The sequence below is a fragment of the Scylla paramamosain genome, chromosome 18 (assembly GCF_035594125.1).
Source record: "Scylla paramamosain isolate STU-SP2022 chromosome 18, ASM3559412v1, whole genome shotgun sequence".
Classification (NCBI taxonomy): Eukaryota; Metazoa; Arthropoda; class Malacostraca; order Decapoda; family Portunidae; genus Scylla; species Scylla paramamosain.
In genome coordinates, this window is record NC_087168.1 from 19,438,918 (window position 1) to 19,459,649 (window position 20,732).

The 20,732-nt window shown below is 46.2% G+C and overlaps 1 protein-coding gene and 1 non-coding gene across 2 annotated transcripts in view; both read right to left on the bottom strand.

The window, feature by feature from the left end:
* The window catches only part of LOC135109244 (homeobox protein prospero-like), a 267,558-nt gene extending 248,383 nt beyond the window's left edge, over positions 1-19,175 (bottom strand). Inside the window, 1 exon segment of the mRNA XM_064020495.1 lies at positions 19,160-19,175. The gene's annotated coding sequence lies outside the window, so the exon portion shown is untranslated.
* Positions 18,898-18,968, bottom strand: Trnag-gcc (transfer RNA glycine (anticodon GCC)). The gene has a single exon. It is a non-coding gene; the product is annotated as a tRNA-Gly (tRNA).
* Positions 19,176-20,732: the final 1,557 nt, after the last annotated feature.

Genomic DNA, 20,732 nt, shown 5'->3' on the forward strand with positions numbered 1-20,732 from the left:
GTGGTGGTGGTGGGAGAAGGGAGGTGGTCCAAAAAATAATTCTCACTCTCTCTCTCTCTCTCTCTCTCTCTCTCTCTCTCTCTCTCTCTCTGTGGGTGGGTGGGTATGTGGGTGGCTGTGTGTGTGTGTGTGTGTGTGTGTGTGTGTGTGTGTGTGTGTGTGTGTGTGTGTGTGTGTGTGTGTGTGTGTGTGTGTGTGTGTGTGTGTGTGTGTGTGTGTGTGTGTGTGTGTGTGTGTGTGTTATAAGTTTCGGCAGCTGGAACTCAAAGGTGTTGGTTGAAAGTTTGTCTGCTAAACTGAAACCACTCTGACCTATTGCACTAAAAGCTGTGAAGGCGCGCACGGCTCCTACAACCAAGACCTCGCCAGCACTGCCCAGGAAAACCGTCGCGTCGAGGAGTGGCAGGCAGGAGCTCAGACCCTTTAGGCGACTTGTATATCCCACAAAACAACCGCGAGAATACTCACTCCCGTCCGCAAACCAAAGCAAACAAGAACATTTCACTACCTTGCCTAAGTCCTTCGTGGGTGATATTTCCCCGTAAAAATCTTGTGAACTCCTCAACCGAATACGTTTTTCAATGATTCCAGAGACAGTTTTGGACAGATGGGATATTTTCTGATCAAAATACGCTTCACTCTTCAAATGAATTACTTTTTTTTTCAAATGAATTACTTTTTTTTCATTTATTGATTTCAAAAGCAGTTTTCACGAGGTGGCTTTCTGGCGGTGGTAGGAAGCATAATTCAGTAACATTTGTATTCTCTCTTCGCAAGCTGAGCACATTCCGCCCGCAACTCAACATCATCGTGCCTTAACACAGAAGACTCAGCAAGAATTTTTTAACTCTTGATTGCTAATGAGAGTCCAACACTTTTTGCTTAATTTCAGTAACCGTGGACAGTTTGAATGGCAAGAAATGAAGCTGAAGGTACCGAAAGACAAATTACTCGATCATTTCTTATGCTTTCACTTGTGGCTCTCTTAATCATATTCTACTCTTATACCAATGATTGTTCTAAGACTTACTGAGAGCCTGTAGAAGACAAAGGGTTACTCGATCACTTACTCTTTTGCTTTCATTTGTGGCTTTTGAAATTATACTCTGAAATCATACTAAGTCACTTTTAAGACCTAAGAAAAGCCTATAGAAGACAATAAAGCATGAACATATGGAAGGAAAGCGTTAAGTATTAGTCAGTTAACAGTAACTTCGAACAGTATCAAGAAAAAGTGTCCTTGAAGAATCTTTTTAACCAGTAGCCTCTGAGTCTGTGAGCGATAAAGTGATGAAGCAAATCTGCAGGTCAGGCGTGAAAAGGTGCTGGAGAACATCAGTAATGTGCATGACTGGTGGCGTCGCTGGAAAAGACTGAGGTAGGATGACGAGAAGCGCGCCAGAATATTCAATCTTGTCAAGTGTGCAGCTCCGAAGGGAATACTTGCAGTTATCTGTGTTCACGGCGCTGCGAACCACTCCGGTGTTAAAAGTTTTCCCTACAAGACGCACCGGCATTGCTAGTTACCAAATATGCCACTTAGATAACTAATCATTGCAGGGAAATTAGTAAGAGTTTCATTAATTCGACAATCCACTCATTTAAAATTCTCAATCCTATTCTCAAAAACTGAATATGAAAGGAATACAAGGAAAAAAAGTTTAATAAGTAAAGTCAAAGTCACACAGCATATGTTTATCTGTGAAGAGGATCTGACTCTGAGATAAAATGATAAAGGATCTGAACCCACAAAAGAAAGGATGGAAGGGGATCTACAGCAATAAGATAAAGGGAAAGATCATCCGAAACTGCAAAGTAAAAGGGAATAGAGGATCAGAAACCGTAAAATAAAAGAGAAAGACGACATAATACTTCTAAATTTAAGGAGAGAGGATAAAAAAGAACTATAAATTAAAAGAAAAAGAAAAAAAGAATCTCAACCTAAAAAAAAAAAAAAGGGGTAGAAGATCTGAACCTGTAAAATAAAAAAAAAAAAAGATCAAACACTCCCAAATATACAATGAAGATGATTTGAAACTACACAAAGAAAAAGAAAAAAAAAAACACCCATCCCGGATATACCTCACTTATCATACCTGACTTTTTTATCATCTGCTTTCTTATCATCTCTCCTTACCTTCGGAAAAAAGCGATAAGAGATAAAAGACAAGAAGGAGACTCAACGACCACGAAGATACACTACTAAACGAGGCAATCTAACCTTGCAGTATTTCCTTCACATTTACCTACCCTTGCTTGCCTCAACTTCATCCTGCGTGCGAGACTTTCTCCAACTTCCTTCCTTTTCTCTCCCCTCCTCTCCTCTCCTCCTCTTGCCTATTCTTCCTCTCTCCGTTTATGTCGCTTCTCCCTTCTTCCCTTCTTCCGCATCCACTCCCGGTCTTTCTTCTCGCTCTAATTAGTGTCCCTTCACGCTGCTCCGTCCACTTGAGTCTCGCGTCCGCTAAGTGGCCAGGGCAGCGCCGCAGAAGACGAGAAAGGGAAGAGAACACGAGCGCAAGGTAATTGTGTCCTTTTTTGGCTTCCGTTTGTCGTTTTCTGTTTAATTTTTCGACTTGAGGCCAAAAAAAGAAGAGAAGTGTGTGTGTGTGTGTGTGTGTGTGTGTGTGTGTGTGTGTGTGTGTGTGTGTGTATTAGGTGATGGATTAATGCCAGGGTCTATATAAACAAAAAGGGTTTCGGGCAAAGAGTTAAGGTACAGATGAATACCTACGCTTATGTATTAAAAGGAAAAAAAACTAAGACAATATGAGGAGACATTATCAATAAAGTAATAATCATACAAACTAAAAAAAATACTAAATACGGGATAGAAAACTAGTGTGTGTGTGTGTGTGTGTGTGTGTGTGTGTCACCAGGAAAAGAGTCCTAGTCCTCTACAGTATAATTTACGTCACGCCCTACACACTCCTCGCCACCAAGCACTGGGCGGGATAAGAGACACAGAAGCCTTGGTTGTCCTCTCAGCGTCTCACATTCCGTCATCGAGACCTACCCCCATCCAAGCTCCCACCACCCACCCATCGCCTCCTCCAGCCACAGCCACGCCCGACGAAGATATCTATTCTGAGGGTGCGTCTCACGTGATACTCCGGCAGAACAGCTCGTTAAGTCGAACTGAGTGTAAATAAGGGAACGGTATAAGATGATCAATGTACCCATTTCTTCTAGGATCAGTTTTTCAAGTCCTATGAATTCTAACTTCCTTGTTCATTTTGTTTACCTTTACGTCCCCTAACCATTACCTTCCACGCCACTAACAATACTACTAGCACTCTAAGTACGAGGAGGAGCACTATCGTTATTCCACATATATCATCTTATCACCAATTCCTTATAGTGCTAGTTTGATTAGTCCTGTAAAATCTACCTTCCTTATCCATGTTGTTTACGTTCACTAACCATTACCCTCAATACCACTCACACGACAACAACTACCAACATTCAAAGCATTGGTAAAAAAAAACAATATCTTCAATAACATGTGTGGCGTCTTTCCCAGAATCTTACGTCTCCACTAGGCAAACACCTGGTTGGGTCACGCCGCCTGGAGTGCCCGCGACGCCCTCAGCCCTCGAGTGCCGGCGATAGCGTATCTCTCAAGTCACCGAGCTCTCGTCTCAAAAGGGGCAGTATCTTATGTGTTTTAACAAGTACTCGTCGCGTCGCCTTGTCGGTCTCGGTACAAGGGCCAAGTCTGCGTTTATCTCTGACAGGAGGAAGAGGTGATGGAAAAGACGTAAGCAGAACCAAGAGGAGGAGGAGGAGGAGGAGGAGGAGGAACAGGTGAATGAAGACAAAGGAGGAATTGACGAAATAAAAGATAAAGAAAAAAAGAATATGAAGATAGTGGAATGCAGTATACAGAGAGAGAGAGAGAGAGAGAGAGAGAGAGAGAGAGAGAGAGAGAGAGAGAGAGAGAGAGAGAGAGAGAGAGAGAGAGAGAGAGAGAGAGAGAGAGAGAGAGAGAGAGAGAGAGAGAGAGAGAGAGAGAGAGAGAGAGAGAGAGAGAGAGAGAGAGAGGGTCATAAGCAAAGACAGGCAAGCACAGAGACACACAGAGACAGGACGAGACGGACAGAGACAGGTAGAGACAGACAAGCAGACAGACAGTGGGGCTTTATACCATCTCTTTGGGAACAACTAAGCAGATGCCGCCCTTCTGAAGTGCCGCGCCCCTCACCGCTTACTTATCGAGCTTCGTACGTATATTGTAGGAAAGATAAGCAACAACAACAACAACATCAACGTCTAAACCACAAACTTCCTTTTTTTTTCCATTACAATGTTAAAATACACCACTAGCTCTAGAGGAAACGATAAAAAAAAAACAGGTTAACAACTACCTACTTACCTACCTCTACACACACACACACACACACACACACGCACACACGCAATTTCCATCATCACTATTCTTAAATAAAACCCAAATGTCATTAACTAACCTTTTTTAACACTTCCTTACACCTTGACGTTCGTGTGTGTGTGTGTGTGTGTGTGTGTGTGTGTGTGTGTGTGTGTGTGCATCCTATACGCGTGGCGGTGGCGTGTGCGTGTGTAAGAGAGGAGGGAGGGAGGGAGAGAGAGAGAGAGAGAGAGAGAGAGAGAGAGAGAGAGAGAGAGAGAGAGAGAGAGAGAGAGAGAGAGAGAGAGAGAGAGAGAGAGAGAGAGAGAGAAGGGTGGATAGGTGACTTGTTTATGTGGGTTGCCTCCGCGTGCCATATGGCGTCTTGAAGATGGTGAGGAGGAGGAGGAGGAGGAGGAGGAGGAGGAGGAGGAGGAGGAGGAGGAGGAGGAGGAGGAGGAGGAGGAGGTGGCAGAAGGGAAACTGAGGAGACATACGGAGAAGGAGGGAGGGTGAGGAGAGAAAGGTGGGAGGAAGGAAGGAAGGGAGAAAGAGGTGGGGAGAGACGAGGCAGGAAGGATGAAGCAGAAGGGAAACTGGGTAGACGCACGCGCGCGCACACACACACACACACACACACACACACACACACACACACACACACACACACACACACACACACACACACACACACACACACACACACCTGCGCCAAGGGATGAGGGGAGGAAGAGGCAGAGGAGGTGAAGGATAAGGATGAGAGGAATGAACACCCACCCTCTCCCATTGAGATCCTGCGGGGAAGGTGTTAAATCTCCCGAAGTGGCGCGCCCCCAGCATCTGGGGCGGCGGACAGGCGGCCACCAACACCCGGGAGCCGCCGCCGCCCTCGTTCGCTTATCTGATAGTGGGTGGTGGGGAAAGAGGAGGAGGACCACTAAGGAACACAAAGGATGAGCAAATAGCATCAGACTTGTTATACTTTAGACGGGGTATGTTTGCGATGAGTAAAATGTGTTTATAGGTAACACCATAGGATCACAAGGGAACACAAAGGAGATGTAAATTGCATCAGATCTGTTGTACTCCTTACGGGAAATTCTTACAGGAATTTTTTTTTTTTTTGTGGGGGACCAGCTAATATGAAGTGAGAGGAATATGACAGCATACATTATAGACGAGAGGAGGAGGAGGAGCAAAAGGGAACACAAAGGAAGAACCAATAGCATCAGATCTCATTTATATAGTTCGTACAGGGTATGTAATTTTTTCGGGGGAAGGGAGCTGTAATGTGCACTAATATATAAATTCAGAGAAATACAATAAAATTAGACTTTAGACCATCGACAAAAAAGAAGAAAAAGAAAAAAGAAACACCACTAAGGACCACAAAGGAAGACCAACCAGAAGTCGACTTTTTATTTTCTTTTTCTTGCTTCTCCTTTTTCTGTTTTTCTCCTGACGAAGAGGTTTGTTGTAAAGTGCACTTGTATAATCTAATCTAAAGTGAGAGACATTTTGATAGAGAAAGAAAAAAAAAACGCAGTGATAGTGAGAAGGAGGAGGAGGAGGAGGAGGAGGAGGAGGAGGAGGAGGAGGAGGAGGAGGAGGAGGAGGAGGAGGAGGAGGACAAAACAACGAAAACAAAGAGGAGTAACGGCAGAGGAGAAATATGACAAGGACAAGGAAGAGAGGAGAGAAGAGGAGGAGGAGGAGGAGGAGGAGGAGGAGGAGGAGGAGGAGGAGGAGGAGGGATCGATAACGGATTCTGCTGCAAAAGAGGAAGAAAAACGTTGATGGTGATGACGCGAAGAGATAAAAAGAAAGAAAGAAACAATTATGCGAATGAATAGCCGTAAGGAAGAGGCGTTAATGAGAAAACAGAGGAAGGAATAAACAGGAAGAGGAGGAGAAGGAGGAGAACGAAGATTACGACACAAAACACATTGAAAAATACATCCACCACAAAATACAAAACAAAAAAAAACAATAACAAATGAGTAATACAAGAAAAATAAATAAATAAACACTTAAACCACGTAATATTTAAAGTTAATACGAAAATAATGCCGTTTTTACGTGACGAGAGAGAGAGAGAGAGAGAGAGAGAGAGAGAGAGAGAGAGAGAGAGAGAGAGAGAGAGAGAGAGAGAGAGAGAGAGAGAGAGAGGAAATGGGGAAGGAAAGATGCTTATTATTACGTCTTGACCGGAACCCACAGGAGTCTACAGATCACGCGATGCTTCCTGCCCCCTCCCCTTCCCTCCCCTTCCCTTCCCTCCCCTTCCCTCCCTTCCCTTCACCACTATCTCCTCTCACCTTCTCCATTTCTTTCCTCCCCTTTTCTTTCCTTCCCTTCCCTTCACCATTATTTCCTTTTCTTGTTTCCCTCTCCCTTTCCCTCCCTTCCCTTCCCTTCATCAGTATTTCCTCCTCTCCTACCTTCTCCATTTCTTCCCCTACCCTTCATCACTATCACCTTTCCTTTCTTCCTTCTCCCTTCCCTTCCTCACTCTCTCCTCTCTTCTCCTCTCCTCTCCTCTCTCCCCTCCCTTTCTTCCCCTTCTGTCATATTCCCCCTGGCCACACCCCTTAATTCACTCCTCTCCTTATATAGTAATCTAATTCCTTCTTCTTCTCTTCCTTTCCTCCTCCTCCTCCTCCTCCTTCCTCCTCTTCCTCCTCCTCCTGCTGCTCCACTTCAGTACCTTACCTGAAATTTAACACCTGTTGTATTACGTAGATCATCGTTGCTGTTGTTATCTCTCTCTCTCTCTCTCTCTCTCTCTCTCTCTCTCTCTCTCTCTCTCTCTCTCTCTCTCTCTCTCTCTCTCCCCGCCGGTAGAATTATTTACGCTTGTCATTGATCTCTGTAACAAATGGCGCAGGAATCAAGGAGCTTATGACTTCTTCAGGAGTTTTGATTCGCAGGCTGAGAAAAGATAACGTGGGGAAGAGAGAGAGAGAGAGAGAGAGAGAGAGAGAGAGAGAGAGAGAGAGAGAGAGAGAGAGAGAGAGAGAGAGAGAGAGAGAGAGAGAGAGAGAGAGAGAGAGAGAGAGAGAGAGAGAGAGAGAGAGAGACCAGCAAAGTTTTTTTTAATTTTAATATTTTTCACTCTTATCATATCAAATAACGTACAGTTTACTAGTAACACTAATAGTACTAATATTAACACAAGAAAAAAAAATGTTGACTATATACGTTTATCTTCCATACAGACCAACAGTTCCAGTAGTTATCATTCGTGTTCTATGTTATCCTACCTTCCTTTACATTCCTGGCTGGGTGGGACAGGGCAGACATGACCAGGAGAGGGAAGGGTGTTGCGAGGGTAGAGCGTTGTGAAGTTAGGGCGTTACCTGCACCACCACCACTATCACCACCACCACCAACGACAGAGACGTGAAACGATGAATGAAAACGGGAGATGAGGGGCAGGTGAGACAGTTGGGGCAGGTGACTATACAGTAAGAGAGAAAAAGAAAGGTATCTGCGTCTGTGTGTATGTATGTCCATCCTCCTGTACCCCTATACTCGCCCACTCACAGTCTCACACACCCACTCCCCGCCCACTCGCCCACCCGCCCAGCCAGCGTCACGTGCCGTCGTCATATCCGTCAGACAGAGCTGTAATGGCGACTATTAACACGTAAACATAAATCCCCCCAAGAGGTCGTCATGGCCTGAGGTGGGCCGGGAGGAGGAGCGCAGAGGAGGGCTTCGTGCACTGTCCAGGTGTTTCCAATTACCGAGCAAGAATGGAGCCAATTACCTGACCGCCCCAAAGGGTTGTTAGAGAGAGAGAGAGAGAGAGAGAGAGAGAGAGAGAGAGAGAGAGAGAGAGAGAGAGAGAGAGAGAGAGAGAGAGAGAGAGAGAGAGAGAGAGAGAGAGAGAGTTTATCATTCCCATTCAATAAAGACGTCATGACCGCAATCTTTCATTTCTTTTCCCACCTTTTTTTCAATCCTCCTCTCAGATCTCACCTCACTATCCCCGGGATTCGAGCTGTACCTCACCGGAGATGCACGAAAAAAGCCCCCCCAGTCCCTCACTCCCCCAGCAGTCGCCCGTCCCACCGTTCAGTAAATTACAACCAAGCGGCGTGTTGAACCTAAACCCATTTCACGCACACGCCAGCGGACACCCCGATAGAGGCGGCCTTGACGCGGACCGGAATGGAACAAAATCCTTAATGACACCTGGGCAAAAATAATGTGCACAGGTGAAGCCCAGCTGTCAGCCCTGAAGGGAAACTGAAGGCGGTGAAAAAACAGCCGTAACAGCGCACTAACAGCCACACGGGGCAGCTGAAACACGTGTCACGCAGTGGGAAAGGTAAGAAAACGCTAGTATTTAAAGAGTAATACGGGCAGTGAGGTGGAGAACGTGAGGAAGTGGAGGTACTGAGTGTGAGAGGTGATAGAGGGTAGCCAGAGTGAGAGGAAGAAGAGCAATACCTTAATACGAACAAAAATGAAAAGCGTAAGGAAGAAGAGGTAAAGAAGAGAGTAGATGATAACTAGGAGAGTCAGAATGAGAAGAGGGAGAGGGAGAAGAGGAATACATTAATACCAACTATGATATGAAGCACATAACGAAGAGGAGGTATAGAAGAGAAGCGCTAGAGGTAATAACATGAGGGAGAGAAGAGAGTGAGGGGCAGTGAGAGAGGGACAGGCAGCGGACGGGAACGAAACCACTTTTGGTCAGCCAAGAAGGAAACTGGTGCTTTGGAGGACAATAATGTGACAGCGGCCAGAGTGAGAAGGAGGAACCCCGCCCTAACTACTCTAATACACATCCCTTGGCCTCCTCACTCCCGCCACACCTGTCCCTTGGCTCCCCTCACCTGTCCACCAGCGACCCATTGCTCATCATGGGGGATAGGGATGGTGGTGGAGGTGGGGGTGAACGGAAGGAAGGAGGGGTGGGGGGCGAGGGACTGGCTTTAAATTTCCTTAGGATGTTGCCGTGTTGGGTGAGAAGAGAGAGAGAGAGAGAGAGAGAGAGAGAGAGAGAGAGAGAGAGAGAGAGAGAGAGAGAGAGAGAGAGAGAGAGTACTAGTTCACGAGATGGTAAATATACTGACCTAAAGACAAAAAAGACTCTCTCTCTCTCTCTCTCTCTCTCTCTCTCTCTCTCTCTCTCTCTCTCTCTCTCTCTCTCTCTCTCTCTCTCTCTCTCTCTCTCTCTCTCTCTCTCTCTCTCTCTCTCTTATTCTAACCCTACAACATCCTACCCACCAAAACTTAAACCTAACACAAAACACATCACAACACTTTAATTAATCTAAACCCAAACACACCCTAATAAAAGAGAACACAATCTATCCATTCCTTTATACCGAGCAGTCTATTTGTCTACATATTTACCTTTCCCTAATGTCCGTGCGTCCGTTTCTAATCCTTACAACCACCCTCGCCCTTCTCTACACTTCTTTTTAATAGCTTTTACCACCGCCTCCCTCTCCTCTCCCTCCTGCCCTTCTGGTTCTCCCTGCAACAGCCTGCCAACGTCTTAATAGCCAGCCACCCATATACCGCCAACCAGGCATGACGTCATTCTCTAGTTACGCACAACCCGCCGCCCAAGTTAGAGTTAATCCGTGGAGAAGGGTGATGGTGGGGTCTGAGAGGCTGGCGTTGGGCTGGGAGAGTAAGAGACAGTGAGAAGGAGTCATAAGTGTAAGATGATAAGGTTTTTTTCAGTTGTGGGTACCTTGTGTGTTGTTTTGAGTTTGACTGAGTGTGTGTGTGTGTGTGTGTGTGTGTGTGTGTGTGTGTGTGTGTGTGTGTGTGTGTGTGTGTGTGTGTGTGTGTGTGTGTGTGTGTGTGTGTGTGTGCGAGTTGGTGGGTTCAAAGAGCGAGAAAGTGGATGGCAACGTGTACGAGTGAGGGGGTGTATGAGTGAAAGACTGGAAGACTGGCATAATGAAGTATTGAAAGTATGAAACAGAAAAGAAAATCAGAGAAAATAATGACGACGATAGTGGCAGTAATAAAAAATAAATAAATAAATAACGCATCGTATAGAGAGAGAACGAAACAAGAAAAAAGTACAAAACCACATCCAACATTACGCCACCACGTCTCTGAGGGAACAGGAAGCATCACCACCACTGGGAGGAGGAAAACTACTGAGGAGGAACACCGTAAACAACCTTTAGTCTGCGTACCGACACCCGCAAACCAACCACTCCATTATGCCTTTTGTTCCTCTGCTTCCCTTCCCTCCAACCCATACGCCCATACACCCATACAGGCCAGTCTTACCCTCCTTTCCATCCTGGAGCAGATGGGTGAGATGAGGAGGAAAGGAAGGAAGGGTGGGAGAGGGAGAGAGAGGAAAGGAAGAAAACTACCCAAGCTGCTGTATTCTCCCCTAACTCTCCCTTGTCTTAACCCTTCCTCCTCTCACGGCTCCTCGTTACTGTGTCTATACCGAAGAAGCAATCGCATCTATAACGTTCCTTCTGCAGCTATTACGTCAGGAGAGAGACAAGGGTCAAAGATGCAGGAGATACAGATAAAAAGTGATATTTTTTTCCTTTCCTTCTACAGCAACTGCGTCAGGAGAGAGATAGAGGCTGAAGTAGAAGATACAAGAGAATAGGGCAGATAGATGAAGGTGATGTAGTTTCAGCGTAATCTACACCGTGCGCGGAAGCAATACATCATTCACTCAGGTATAAAATGAGTTAAAACCAAAGGGGACCTGACTCATGAAGTCGGGAGGGCGTCGCCAGCGCAGCACGTGGCGAGGGAAGCAGCGGGAGGTTCTTAGGTGTTCTCGTGACTCACCTTCGCCTCAAGGTCAAGTCAGGAGAGGAGGAAATAGCAGCCGGTGACGATACAAAAGAATTAAGGGGAATCTCGAAAAAGAAGAGAAGGTAATAGGGTAGCACCACGGAAGCAGGTGTGTGTGTGTGTGCGTATGTGTGTATGTCGTCTTCTCACACACACACACACACACACACACACACACACACACACACACACACACACACACACACACACACACACACATCGTCTTAATAATTTCCTCCCGGCTGCTTCTTGTCCATCGGTTCGTACTTGTGTTCTGTTGCTCCTTTTAGTCAAATTAACGTTTTTGTTCGCATCAACACTTCCTCCGGACCCGAATTTCGTCTTGGCCAACGCGCGGTGCTCAGTACAACTATTTATTTGACGTCGCAACCTTATCCTTCCACAGATACAATTAGCTTTTTTTTGTAGCAGTTAATCTTCACGTTCATATGCTGTGCTGTGCTGTGTGTGTGTGTGTGTGTGTGTGTGTGTGTGTGTGTGTGTGTGTGTGTGTGTGTGTGTGTGTGTGTGTGTGTGTGTGTGTGTGTGTGTGTGTGTGTGTGTGTGTGTGTGTGTGTGTGTGTGTGTGTGTGTGTGCGTGCGCGCAGGGCCGAGGGACTGCCTCCACCTGGCGCGACTCTGTCATAGCGGCTAGTAATTACTTAATTATTAGAAGCAGGAGGACGGGCGCAGCGGAGACACACACACACACACACACACACACACACACACACACACACACACACACACACACACACACACACACACACACACACACACACACACACACACACACACATCACCACCACCACCACCTTGAAGACTTGAAGACAGAGACTCGCATGAAAGCTCTTCAAGACATCTGAAAAAAAAAAAAAAAAAAACTGGCACGCCTCTCCTGGAGTTACACAAAATATAAACAAATCAGAAAAAGAATCGAGGTCACCGCTAACTTGAAACCAGCAAACACAGACCCACAAACACAAAAGTGGGAGACGAAATAACACCTAACCCTTTGTTCTTCATCCCTCGTCTCTCAGAATAACAACCAATCAGAAGAAAAAGAAATCATTACGCTTACCAATAACTTGATACCAACAAGTAGAGACCCACAAACACAAAAGGAACACAAGAGATAGCACTCAAGATAACACCTACCTCCTCGTCACTCATCGCTTGTCCCTCATACCTCGTTCTGCTACGTCGCCCCCCACCCCCCATCCCAGCAGCAGCAGCAGGCACCACATACACGGAAGCCCACGTCACATCGGGGAAGGGGGTGAGGGGGACCAAGCACGCAAGAAAAGGCGTCGAGCGGGCGGACGGGAGCGGCGAGGCGGCCAGGGTGGCTGATTGGCCAGAATATAATTAGGCAAATTAAAATGTCATTAACCAAGCTTTTCCCCGGTATTTGTTGGGCCTGGAAAATGAGTGTGCAGCGGTAATTATGTGGCAACAGCCATTTGGGAAGGGGGAGAATGCAGGGAGGCGCCGAGGGTAATATTTTGCTCACACTCTGTAGGGACGGGGGCGGGAGGGGCGGCGGGGGAGGGACAGGGGGCTAGGTGAGTCTTCGGGAGTCTGGTGGAAATTTTGGCGCGGGAATCGGACGCTGGTATAGGTGCAGGAGGCGCTCAGGGGAATAATTTCACACGTACATCAGAAAGACTTTTATGAGTGCTGCGCCGCGCCTGGCAAAGCTGCGGCTCGTGCGTTTTGCTCCATTTGTTTCCCAGCTTTTGTAAGGCTTTTTGAGGCATTATCTTGTCGTACCCACTGCCTCTTCCTCCTCCTCTTCCTCCTCCCTCATAACTTAACCTAACATTACCTCACCTTACCCACCTTACCTAACAATATCTTAGTCCTCCTCCCTCATAACCTAACCGAATCTTACCTTTCCTTACCTAACCTAACCTAACGTAACCTAACAGTCTCTTCTTCCTTGTACTGTTTCTTCATAACCTAACCTTACCTAACCTGACATGACATAACCTACTCATTTTTCTTCATTTCTTTACTTCTCCTCCACGTCCTTCTTTCCCCTTCCTCTTCTACCACGTCTCTCTTTCCTCCTCCTCCTCCTCCTCCTCCTCCTCCTCCTCCTCCTCCTCCATCCACCTCTCTCTCGACCTTCTTTCTCCACTTCTTTCCTCTTTCTCCCTCCTCCCTCCCGTTTTCTATCCTCCCCCTTCTCCTCCACCTACCTCCTTTATAATCAAATGCCACGTATAAACCACGAAGATCTCCGGAGATGCCGAGGTGAGAACACAAGCTAAATTATGTCTTCTCCTTAATTAATAACCACTGCTTAATTACCTTGCGCGACAACGATAAAGTATCCGGGGAGAGAAAAAAAATAATGCATATTCGCACAAGACCGGCGGGCGAGCCTCTACGGGATCCGGCCACACATTTCTGCTAATTATCGGAGAAGAAAAGAACAGCCTCGCCAGCAGCCAGCACTAACTCTCCTTTCTTTCCCTTGCCGCTGCTGCTACGAGGAGAGTACGAACGCATAAGGAAATTTAACTCCAGGATGAAAAAAAATATATACTTGGTTGGTACGGTAACTTAGCTTTCTCTCTTTCACTTTTTTTTTTCCTTCGCTCAAAATTTGGTGTTTCAAAGGATTCATGTTGAGTTTTGCCTGTGTTCTTAAAGGTTTCGGTGTCTCATAAGCATTGCAGTTACGTTAATTTGGCTTTTTTTTCTTGCTCTATTTTTTGCTTCGTTCAAAGTTGGTGGCTCAAAGGATTCGTCTTGTTGCTTGTGATTTCGAGATCTTGGCCTGTATTCTTAAGCACTCTCCTTGGCGTATTTCCTAATGACAGTGTAGGTTCCATATTCATTTACCACTAAAATCACAGAAGCATCCTTGGAAACCCCAGTAACTTCCGCTTTTCAAATGCTACAACTGTGAATCGATGGAGTTTTCACAGTTAATTTTCTAATGGCAGACTGGAAACCTCGTTAAACTATCACTGGAATAAGGAAATATGAAACAAAATAAAAAGTCAATAACTTCCATTACAGCATGTTAAAAAAAAACAGACAAGATGAGATGGCAAAATGGTAAAGGATACGATGAACAGAGACATTGTGGTTTGCAAGTCATAAATATTACACACAAGATGATAAGGAAGTGTGTAAGGTATCAGATTAACTGGGGCTAAAAAACGTCACGCAGGAAGGGTTACATCTCAGCCTTATGAACGAGAAGAGGAAAGGGAAGAGGGATAAAAGAACAAATATTAACAGACACGTTTGGCGCTTACTGAGTTACGTGTGATAAATGAATGTAAGATAAGAGATGCATGATTGTAAAGGAGGAGGAGGAGGAGGAGGAGGAGGAGGAGGAGGAGGAGGAGGAGGAGGAGGAGGAGGAGGAGGAGGAGGAAGAGGAGAAGGAAGAGGAGGAAGAAGAAAGGAAAGAGGCTATTCTATCTCCTCCCTAATATTTCTAACCTGACTGAACATTAAAAAAAAAAAAGAGAAAAGAAAAAAAAATAGAGGTGATTCCTAATAGCATAAAACAACAACAACAACAACTACATCAGACAACGAAGAACAACTGAAAACAACATAAACAAAACAATAAAAACAATGAAAAACAATAAAGCAATAAAAAAAAGGTCGGCCAAACGTAACACAAGGCGCCAAGACAACGAAAACTTAAACAATGCAATATATTAACCCACAACACGGAGGAGGTGAGAGCACATCAATATTGAAACCAACGAAGCCAACGAAGTGAGTGTACGAAAGTGTAACACAGGGGAGAGAGAGAGAGAGAGAGAGAGAGAGAGAGAGAGAGAGAGAGAGAGAGAGAGAGAGAGAGAGAGAGAGAGAGAGAGAGAGAGAGAGAGAGAGAGAGAGAGAGAGAGAGAGAGAGAGAGAGAGTGGAAATGCCTGCACCACGGGAACGTCAAGGTCAAGAGGAGGAGGAGGAGGAGGAGGAGGAGGAGGAGGAGGAGGAGGAGGAGGAGGAGGAGGAGGAGGAGGAGGAGGAGGAGAATAACGGGACAAGCTCATGGCGGAGGCAACAGCGGGTCATCATGAAGAAAATACTGCTTTTGTCTTCCTCCTCCTCCTCCTCCTCCTCCTCCTCCATCGCCAGTGCCTGAGGGGTGGAGGAAGGGGGGAAGGGGGAAGGAGGGAGAAATTAACGGTGCTAATCAAGAGCTTCTGGCGAGAGGTAATTGCTGCTTCGCAAGACGATGTGCTCCTCATTACGCCGCCCGCCTTATTACTCGCTGCTGCTGCCCTCACCTCTCACCTCTCACCTCTCACCTCTCACTCTGCTCTCTCTCTCTCTCTCTCCTTTCAGCCTCTCCCAGTCACTTCTCTCCTAGCTTAACTGTCTTTTATCTCACTGTCTTTCTGTTTCTCTCTCCTCTTCTATGTTCCAGTTAGTCTAGTCATCTTATCTCTCTCTCTCTCTCTCTCTCTCTCTCTCTCTCTCTCTCTCTCTCTCTCTCTCTCTCTCTCTCTCTCTCTCTCTCTCTCAGCCTCTCATCTCATCTCTCCCAGTCTCTGATCTCATCTTTCCCAGTATCTCACCTCGTCTCATTTCTCCCAGCTTCTCATCTCATCTCTTTCAGCCTCTTCCCCTATCTCACTTCACTTTTCACCAGCTCCTAACCTCATCTCATCTCTCCCAGCCTCTCATCTCATCTCTCCCTGCCTCTCACCTCACTTCATCCCTCCCAGCCTCTCACCTCATCTCTCCTACACCCTCACCTCATCTTACCTCACTCATCCTAACCTACCTCTCACTTCTCACAACTTCTAGTCCACCTCTCATCTCAATCTTCGTCACCTCACCTCTCCCCATCCACGCCTTGCATCTCTCTCACCTCTCTCCCCAACTCTTACTTTCTCTCCCATAATTACTTGTCTCCACTCATCAGGCCGCACCTTACACTCACTCTCCTCCGTCCCTCACTCTCGCCTCTCCCAGATCCTCACCTGAAACTTCTACGTCACACTATTTTCCCCTTCAATGTCTTTTTTTTTAGTACAAGTTTTGATATATGGTTATTTTTTTTTCTAACTCTTGTTTTTAAGTTTGTATTCCTATGTGGTCAATAATAATTAACTCTTGCTCTCTTACTCCATCACTCTCTCTCTCTCCCGCTTCACTCTCTCGACCTCCAGGAGTCTGCCCCGCTTCTCTCGTTTTGTTATTGTTTCCACTGATCTGATGTTGTTTGTTATTTCGTCTTGGAATGGGGTTATAAAATTGACTGTCTCGTTTCACTGAGGTTCTGTGGTAGTGAAAAGACTGGTATGGCAAAGAAAAGCAGTGTTTGTTTGTTTGTTTGTTGTTTATGGCATGGATTTAGTGTTATGAAGGGAGATAAAGATGTATTTTTGCTCATAATAATGGAGTTACGTACTTTCTTGATATATGAATAAAATCTCTCTCCCTCTCCTCTCTCTCTCTCTCTCTCTCTACATATATATATACAACCTGGTGTGGCTGGACGAACATCTTGTGGCCCCACCCGCCTCAGTGTGCACCCCAGCCACTTAGCCTCTCCCCTCCACACACCCTCACATTCCCCTCTACACTGCACTTTGTTTTCCCCTCTCCACACCCAATTACTCCCGCCTCCTCCCCGCCCCGTCCCTCCCCGGCCCTTCCTTTCCCTTCACGGCGACGTCCTCGCTTCCTGGATTCTCGTGCCACAAACATCGACATCATCGGCATTCCGCGACGCATGACAGCAGCTAATTGTGTTGCCAGCGGGGCCAAGCAGCTGCAATAGGCGATGGAATTCCCTGGCTGCTGAAATCTCGGCACGAAGGCGACTTGCGGTCACGAGGGAAAAGTAAATCCGACGGGGAAAGCGAACGGCGAAGAGGAAGGAAGCAGGAGGAAGAGGGAAAGGAGGAGCAGGGAGAGAAAGAAGAGGGAGAGACAAAAAAAAATGCAATGGTGGGGAATTGACAGTAGTTGTGGGGAGTAGCTGTGCGTGAGGGTGTGAGGAGATGGAAAGGTGATAGAGGAGGAGGAAGGGGAAGGAAGGAATCAGGGAGGCGCTAACGAGAGCTGGTGGAAAGGGGAAAGAGTATAGAGGAAGGGGAAGAGGAAACGCTGGGAAGGGAAAGAGGGAAGGTGTGTGAGGATAGAACCTGCAGCAAACCAGCCAATAAATCGTATTGTTACTTTCCCTCCCCACACACACACACACACACACACACACACACACACACACACACACACACACACACACACACACACACACACACACACACACACACACTGCACCACCCAAGCTCGCGTGTCACCTTGAGAATGCCACAGACCAGCCATTAAATCTTGCTTTGTCGTCATCGAACCGAGAGCCGCGGGGAGCTGAAAATACGAGTGTCTCCCCAGAGCAACACGGGCCAGTAATTTCAATATAGCAGCTTGCGTGATCCCTTCCCTATCCTTCAGACGCTAACACACCCTCACGCACTCCTCACACACCTCTCACAAACCTCTCACACACACTGACCGTCTCTAACACACTACATTCACACTGATTTCACCCTTGGAATGCTCGGCTCATCAGGTGGGCGTCCTCTGCTCACGCTAGACGCCTCAGCAATCCCGCACGAGGCTCAGGAGAGAGGGACGCGACACATCGACCGCCGCTATGGATTATCAGCAAACGTCGCAGGGAGAAGGAAGAAAGCTACCTGGATTTCGACAAGTTCCTCAAAAACAAGATCGCGTGAGGCGGCTCTTGAGGCGGAGGAATCGGCGATATTACTCAGGAATCGACGATGAATTCAGTTTCTCCACTTGAGGGGCCTTCCGTGTGGCAGTGAAGGGCCGCGCGTCACGCCCCGCTGCCTGCCATCACGCGGCGAGGCATCAGCTGTGTTCTATACTTGGCTAGGGGAACACAGGTGAGAACGTGAGGTTGTAGGAGTATAAATGCAAGACTAAGATGAATGCTTACCAATGTAGTAATAGATAAAAAGTAAATAAACTAAAATAAGATAGATGAATACATAATGATCATAAAAATGCTGGTGTAAATATTGCTATGCTTGTCAGATATAACGAGGAGTGTATATACAGGACTGTGTTGGCCTTCCTAGTAAACTAATAGACAAAAAGCATTAATGAAGCTAATGAAAAAATACAAACTTTCTAAATGCAAACTGACCTAAATTTGTTTTATTCTTATTTTTCACTTTCTTTTCTTCCTTTACTTCGGAATTATTGTTATTATGACTGACACTGTTACCAGTATAGTTTTCTCCTCCTCCTCGGCCTCCTCTACACTCTCCACCCCCTCGTCATTCTTCCTTTTCATCTACTCTTCCTCCTCCTCCTCCTCCTCCTCTTCGTCCTTCGTCTCTGCAATATATCAAGTATGCGATCGCTTTTAAGTAATCACGAGAAGAGCCTTGCTCCTCCTAATGCTTGAACTCCTCCTCCTCCTCCTCCTCCTGTGTTACGCTCATTCCCAGCCACACGCGACCCCTCGCCATCTCCCAATATATCGACAAAATAACTAAAGGAATATATCACGTACCACTCAAGGGATCTGAAAGAGATGAAGAGTAAAGAAAGGGAAATACAAAACAGTTAGGTTAGGTAAGATTCTTCGCATCTATAGTTTGATTTTTTTCTGGTTTTCTCTTTTGTAGTTCAGCTTATTTTTCCAATTTTTTACTTTCCCCTCCATAAAAAAAAACTAGTGATCGGTGTCACACTGTGCATCGGCCGGGAATCGAACCCGGGCCTCCCGCGTGGCAGGCGAGAATTCTACCACTGAACCACCGATGCTTACTATGGCCTGCGACTGATGAAAATTTATCTCTTTATTTATCTTTTTTTTTTTTTTTTTCAAAGATAAAGAAAATGGACAAAGTGACTTACTTAATATTGCTCATTATTGTTATGGAGAAAAAAGAGGAATAATAATAAGAGGAAGAGGAAGAGGAAGAGAGTAGGAGAAGAAGTAGGCATGAACTGACCTTGTTTGTTCATCCGCGTTGTCTTCACTACTTTCGTTAACTCACCTGGAAGAAAAGAAAAGGATGTTAGTACACATAAAGGTATCTCTCTCTCTCTCTCTCTCTCTCTCTCTCTCTCTCTCTCTCCTCTCTCTCTCTCTCTCTCTCTCTCTAAGAATGTCTAATCCAGTAATCTAAGACGCCAATCACATTACTACTACTACTACTACTACTACAACCACTACTACTACTACTACGACAACCACTACTACTACTACAACCACCAACAACACCACCACCACCACAACCTCCACAACCAGAGCTCCTCACACGAAAGCAGAACCAACAGCAACAATAATGAAGACACACACACACACACACACACACACACACACACACACACACACACACACACACACACACACACACACACACACACACACACACACACACACACACACACACACACACACAACCCCCCTCCCCCAATCCTCCTCCTACCACACACGCACCACCCTGGCGTCCCCGTGTCCTCATAAGCCGGGGCAAGTCAACAGGGGTCGGCAGAGATAAACCCGTGGGTCGCTCGAGACATGATCAACATATCTTGTGCGTCCCTACGTATGCTAATTAACTCCTACGACTGCAAGGGGAGACTGGAGGAGGAGGAGCAGGAGGAGCAGGAGGAAGAGGAGGTAGTATAATGATAACTATGTATACGAAGAAGGGAAGAAGTAAGATGGTTGGGATGAGAGGGAAAGGAAGAGCAGAAGATGAGAAGAGGAAGACGAGAAGATGACAAGATGAAGGCAATGATAATAACGAGATATCTAAAACGAGTAAGAGGAGGAGGAGAAGGAGGATGAGAAAGATGGCTGAAGAGAGGGGAAAGGAAGACGATAAGAAAATAACAAGAGGAAGGCATGACAATAACTACATACGAAGAAGGAAGAGGAAGATGAGTAGAACGAATAAGAGGAGGAGAATGAGGAGGAGGAGATGCAGAAATATGATTAAAATTACGAGATACGAAGGGAGATAGAAAGAGGAGGAAGAGATGATGCTAAATCTAACGGAGAAGGAGAAGGAGATGGAGGAAGAGGGTAAAGGAGGAGGAGGAGGAGGAGGAGGAGCTCTAGTCGTTACGTCCCATGAGGCTGGTCGTTTCTACCTCATAATACAGAACGACGCGACAGTAAGTGGGTCGTCTCAGTGCTCGGGGAAGCAGAAGGGAGGGCGCCGAGTGTCTTCAGAGACCCACACACACACACACACACACACACACACACACACACACACACACACACACACACACACATGCAAGTGTTCGTTCTTGTCTTCGTTCCCACTGGAGGAGGAGGAGTAGGAGATAAAGGAAGAAGACATTCATTCTTATTGCTGTTCTATTATGACTACTACTACTACTACTACTACTACTACTACTACTACTACTACTACTACTAACATTACCAATCTCACTACATTAAACCCCAATAACATCTCTCTCCCTCCCCCAACTCTCTCTCTCCCACGGTGACCCAGTTATGACCCCTTCTGCAGCGCCTCTACCAGAGTGTCTCGCCCTCCTGAGGTG